The sequence below is a fragment of the Micromys minutus genome (assembly GCF_963924665.1).
Source record: "Micromys minutus genome assembly, chromosome: 10".
Taxonomy (NCBI): domain Eukaryota; kingdom Metazoa; phylum Chordata; class Mammalia; order Rodentia; family Muridae; genus Micromys; species Micromys minutus.
In genome coordinates, this window is record NC_137979.1 from 31507904 (window position 1) to 31513656 (window position 5753).

Here is a 5753-nt window from a genome sequence, read left to right on the forward strand (position 1 = left end):
GAAGGCAGACACTGCTCACCTGATAGGGAGCTTTGACTCAGTTACCAGCGACTTGTATATTTAAATGAGCAAGGTGGGTAGGGTCTCTTAGTTGCTAGAGTAGCAATTGTCTTCGTTTGGGTTATTACTTCTGTGACAAAACACCATGACCAAAAAAAAAAAAAAAAAAAAAAGTAACTTTGGGGAGGAAACAGTTTATTAGGCTTACACTTCCATATTACTGTTCATCACTGAAGTCGGGACAGGAACTCAGACAAGGTAGGAGCTATGCAAAGGCCATGGAAGAGTGCTACTTACTGGCTTGTTCCCCATGACTTGTTAAGTCTGCTTTCTTCCAGAAGCCAAGACCACCAGCCCAGGGATGATCCCAATCACGATGGGCTGAGCCTTCCCACATCAATCATTAGTTAAGAAAAATCCTCTACAGGCTTGCCTACCATCCAACGTTATGGAGGAATTTTCTCGGTTGGACGCCCTCCTCTCAGATGACTCTAGCCTGTGTCAAGCTGACATAAAATTAGACGGCACAGCAGTAGAAATAATGGGTGATGTGTGAGAAGAATGGATGTTGACTTCAGATTGTGTAGCACCCTCTAGAAGGGCTTTCACCGACGCCTGTGTGTGCTCAACTGTAAGATAAGGTTGGTGGTTCCTAGGGTAATGTCACTTATCGTTCACTTCCCCCAAACTGCCAACAAATACTGGAGGGCTGACAGACCATCTACAACGGAGAAAATGGACTGGTTCCCACCTATGGCTGGATTAGCCAATGAGTGATGAAATGGGAGCTGTTTATCCAAGTGGACAGTGATAAAAACATCTTGCTGAGAGGTGGCATTGTTGACTAATGGATCTATTAAATCACACAAAGCCCATGGGGCTGACCACGTGGCATGCGTTATCTGATTTGTACCCTGGGACAATAATATAACAATAATGTGGGTACCACTATCACCCCATCCTGTAGATAAGGACACAGACTCAGGGAAGGGTGATTTGTACCCTTAGTCAATCGGACTCCCCGAGTGTACAGTTATCGTGCATGGAAAAGGGTCAGAGACCCAGGTCCCATCTATCATGGCTGCTATAACTTCAGATGTCTGTGCCTGCACTGCCTGATTGCCCCAGTGGGCCTCAGTCAGTCGGAGAAAGGAGGCCAGGAATGGGCAGGATGAGGCTCCTGGAACCAAGACGATTGTTCAAAGGATGTGAAGGCTCTGATCTTGGCCTCAGGCCTCTTCAAGGTGAGACTGAGCAGTGTCAGGTCTGGATAAGAGGACCTTGGAGGCTTGGGCTAGGGAGCTGACTGGGGACAGGTAGAAATGGAGAAGGCATGACCAGGAGAGAGTGCTCTGGTCAGAGTTAGGAAGGTCTGGCGTGTGGTGATGCTTGGCAGTGGATAAACTCACCCAGGAAATGTTCATCTGTGTTAGGTACTCAGGGTAAATCTTGGAGTTCCTTCCCCCATTTCCCATCATTCTCCCCTATGGTTCCCTGCTCTCGAACTCTTGCCTACTTGACCTTTGTTTTGTTTGTATGTGTGCCCTTCCCTCTTTATGTGTGCGTGTACAGGGACATGTAGAGGCCAGAAGTTAACCTTGGTGGTGTTCCTCAGTTCACCTTGGTTTTCTGTTTTGTTTTCTTCCGACAGGGTCTCTTACTGGCTTGGAACTCATTGATTAGGCCTGGTGACTGGCTACTGGGCTCCAAAGATCTTTCTGTCTCTGATTCTCCAGCATTAGGATCACAAATATATACCCCCATGGCCCACTTTTAAAAGTGGTAAGGCCTTCTCAGCCTCTGTCCTAACAACTGTGGAAACTGTCCTGCCTTCTACCACACTAGTCCGCATTAAATCAAGCCCTTCTCTCTCTTCCCTGGGATAGTCACAGTGGCTTTCTAAGAGGGTCTGACCCTTCCCTTGTGCCCCTGACACACCTCCTTCAACCTCGCCTTGCATTTCTGACCACAGTGTCTTCTCAGCTTCAGCCTGACACTCAAGTTTGCTCATGATACAGGGAGGTTCAGCTGACTAGAGCTCTCCATCAGCTCTTCTAGTGTTTTACTCTAGCGGCTGTGTCCTGGAAGCTAGCTCGCTGAGATCAGCACCGTTTCCCACCCTTCTCTGTCATGTGTTGACTTCACTAACTCTGTGCTTTGGATGCATCGACACCTTTGTAGCTTCCAGGAAGGTCATTTTGCCAGATTTTTTAGTGACCATTCCTTCCTTCAGTCAGGACTTACCCCAGGTTTACCTCCTCAGAGTGAGTCTCTGACAACCAGAGCTGAAGGAGGCCCTTAGCATTCCTTTTCACTACCTTACCAGGTCCCATCATCAGCCATAATCTCATGCATATCTGAAAACACACACACACACACACACACACACACACACACACACACACCCCATACACACACCATCTCTTCTACTAGACTGGAACCACCAAGAGAGCAGGAACTTTGTGTGTTTGTCTCCAGCATGTAGAACAGCCGAACAGAGTACTCAGTAAATGGACGAACCCGCTGAAGTCCACCTGCTGTGCAAAGGAACGCAGGGTAAGCACTCAGTTTGTTGAGAGGACGACAGATGGCCGTGATACCTTTAATAAAGCCACGATTCAGTCAATAGTATTTGCTAAGAATGACCTATGTGCCAGGCCTCTGATTCCCTCCAAGTGAGTACATTGCTTCTCCTGAGCCCTTTTTTGGGGAGACCCCCTGCCTCTCTGGGAGGTCACCAGGCTGCTCTTTATCTGGGTCAGATGCACTTCCTGCTAAGTGATGTCCGTCAGCTGACAGGATCCAGCATGATCTCAGCAGAGCTGGAGCGATGGGGTTTTCTCTCTAACCCCGGAAATCTGACCTTAGGAAAGTCATGTCAAGGAGTTCAACATTCCTTTTGGGCCAGAAGAGCTATAAAAAGTCACCCTGAATGTCACAGACAGGAAAGGGACAAATCACATCGCTCGGCATAGTGAGGTTCAGGACAAACTCCTAGTGTGCTTTTCTGAGCTCTGGGTATACTGGGAGAACCAGTGAGCTCCCCTAGGTCCCGCCCACCTGAAAAGCTGCCGGAGAGGAGAGGGCACGAAGAGAGGGAGGAGAGCGAGTTTGGTTAAGGTGGCAGAGGTTTCTCTGGAGTGTGGAAGAGTGTCAGGTTTGGTAGGTGTTCCCATTCCGGACTAGAATCGCTCTAGGAGACAGATTTGAAGCAGGCTTTTCGTTGTCATTAGCCAAAGAACAGACCAATGCTCTGGGGACCACTGGCTAGCTATCCTCATTCTATCTGGTGCGCAGGTCAGAAGTCAGCGCCCCCTGGTGGCTCTAATAGGCACTGCCGATGCCCTTTGGCGGAGGTCATGGTGTTTGTTCTGTGTGTAATTTGTGCCCTCTGAACATTCTGGAGGGCCTCTACCCAGACAGAGCTCAGCATTCCTGAGATCCATGAGTGGCATAGGTGTTGCTTCCCTTTGCCTGGTCAGACAGGGAAATCGGAAATCCTCTGCTCATGAGCTAGAATGTGCTCAAAGAATCCTTTTGCCATATCAGTAACCTTCGACCTTGATGGAGTCAGCCTGTGGGAAGGGATGTCTTTTGTCCTTTCTGACTTCAAAAGATCAGGCACCCCAGGAACATTTTCCAGAGTTTGCCTTAGAATCTTCTCAGTCAACAGAGGAGGGCTCATCCTCATTTTCAGAAGAAACGCGACCCATAGAAAAGGTCTAGGGCTTGGCCGCCATAATACAGCTCATGTGATTGAAAATAAGTGAGTCTCCCCCCCACCCCCGCCCCCGTAAGTTCAAACCAGTCAGATCCCAGCCTGGAGAAAGGAAAGTGGATACTAAGTCCACCTCCTAACCAAGTAGCTAGGAAAGCTGCTAGGAAAGGGAACATCCGTTTTTTCCATGGAGTGACACTGGGTATCAGCCGCATCCCAGGGCAGGCCTCATGCTCAGGAGTAGACAATACAAAATAGACTCCATGTTTTTTAATGTGTGTGTATGTTTAAGAGAACAAAAGAACATGAAGTAGTTGGAAAAGGGAAAGAATATAATCAAAATGTATAAAAAGTTTTAAAAAAAGAGTGTTTTCCTACTGTAGCAAACCCTTGGGACTTGGCACAGTACCTGGCTCATAGTGGGCCCACAGAAAATGCCTATAAAATGATAAACTTGGGATAGAGTGGCCAGTTGTCTTCCCACCGTCTTGAGATGAATCGAGCTGGGTATGAGTTGGTGCCCAGCAATGATTGTACATTAGGCTTGTTTTAAGTTGGGCATAATTCCTTTTGAAGAAGAAACCACGAAAATCAGAATTATTTTAAAGACAAATGGCTCACAATAGTGGTAAGTTGGGCAAATGAAAATGGCCCAGAGAAGCTCTTCAAGACGCGTAGATATCTAAGCCCCACCTCCCAACACCATTCCGGGCATTTGTTCTCAGGGTGTGGAATTTTTCTTTGATCAGGCAATCTTTGCATCTGTGCTGGCTGTTTTCTGTGTCAACCTGACATAAGTTAGAGTCATCTGAATAGAAGGAACCACAATTGAGAAAATACATCCATAAAATTGGCCTTTAGGCAAGTCTGTGAGGGTATTGTCTTGATTAATGACTGATGGGCTGATGTGGTAGCCCCAACAGGGGACTGTGACACTCCTGGTCAGGTGGTCCTGGGTTCTATAAGAAAGCAGGCAGAACAAGCCATGGAGGGAAAGCCAGTAAGTAACACTCCCCCATGGCCTCTGCATCAGCTCCTGCTTCCAGGTTCCTGCCCTGACTTCCTCATGAGGGACTGTGATTGAGACATGGAAGGTGAGGTAAACGCTTTCCTCCCCATGCTGCATTGTGTCTTGATGTCTTACCACAGTAATGAAACCCTAGCAAGACAGCATATGTATGTACTAAAAAAAATTGAAGACCTGCAATAGTGTCGTGAATACACACACACACACACACACACACACACACACACACACACACACACACATCAGAACTAGGGAGGCAGAGGTCGGCAGATCTCTGAGTTTGAGGCCAGCCTGGTCTACAGAACAAATTCTAGGGCAGCCAAAGCTACACAAAGAAACTCTTTAAAAAAAAAAAAAATGAAGCAGAAACAGAAACAAAAGCAAAACCGGAAGGCTCAATGGCCACCCAGAACATCATGTACATATATGTCTTCCCTCAGCAACCAGGCCATGAGCATGTCTGCAAAGCAGGTGCTCCGTTGCTATTCAGGTATGCAGGTCTCGCTAGCCCTCAGAATCTCCACAAGCATAAAATAATTTTATGAAATCATGTTTCCGAGATTTCCTGTGTGTATTCATTTTCTGCTCCCTCGTTCCCTCTGCCCTCTGTGAGAACGTGCTTGCTCGCTCACACACCACAGCAGGTGTCAAAGCTTTAAAAAAAAATTAAGGAGGAAAAAAAATTGAAATTGATCAAATCCCATCTTTTTCCCCCCTTCTGCAAATTGAAAAAACGACAGTCATTATGCCATTTAGAGAGAAGAGACATCAATCACTCTTTGTGTGCTGCTGTGGGCTCTTTAGGAGATTAGTTAGCACTTTCTAGGGCATGGCCAACATCAGTGGACCCATGGAGAGTCACTGACGAGCTCTGGGGTTTCAGAATTCTTCTATAATTATATAAAAAACTTTATGCCTATCCGCATGGTCATCATTCTTGGGGCAGGGTGGTGTGGGAGGATTCATAGCTTCACTTTATTCTAAAATGAATCAGTGATCAGAACATGA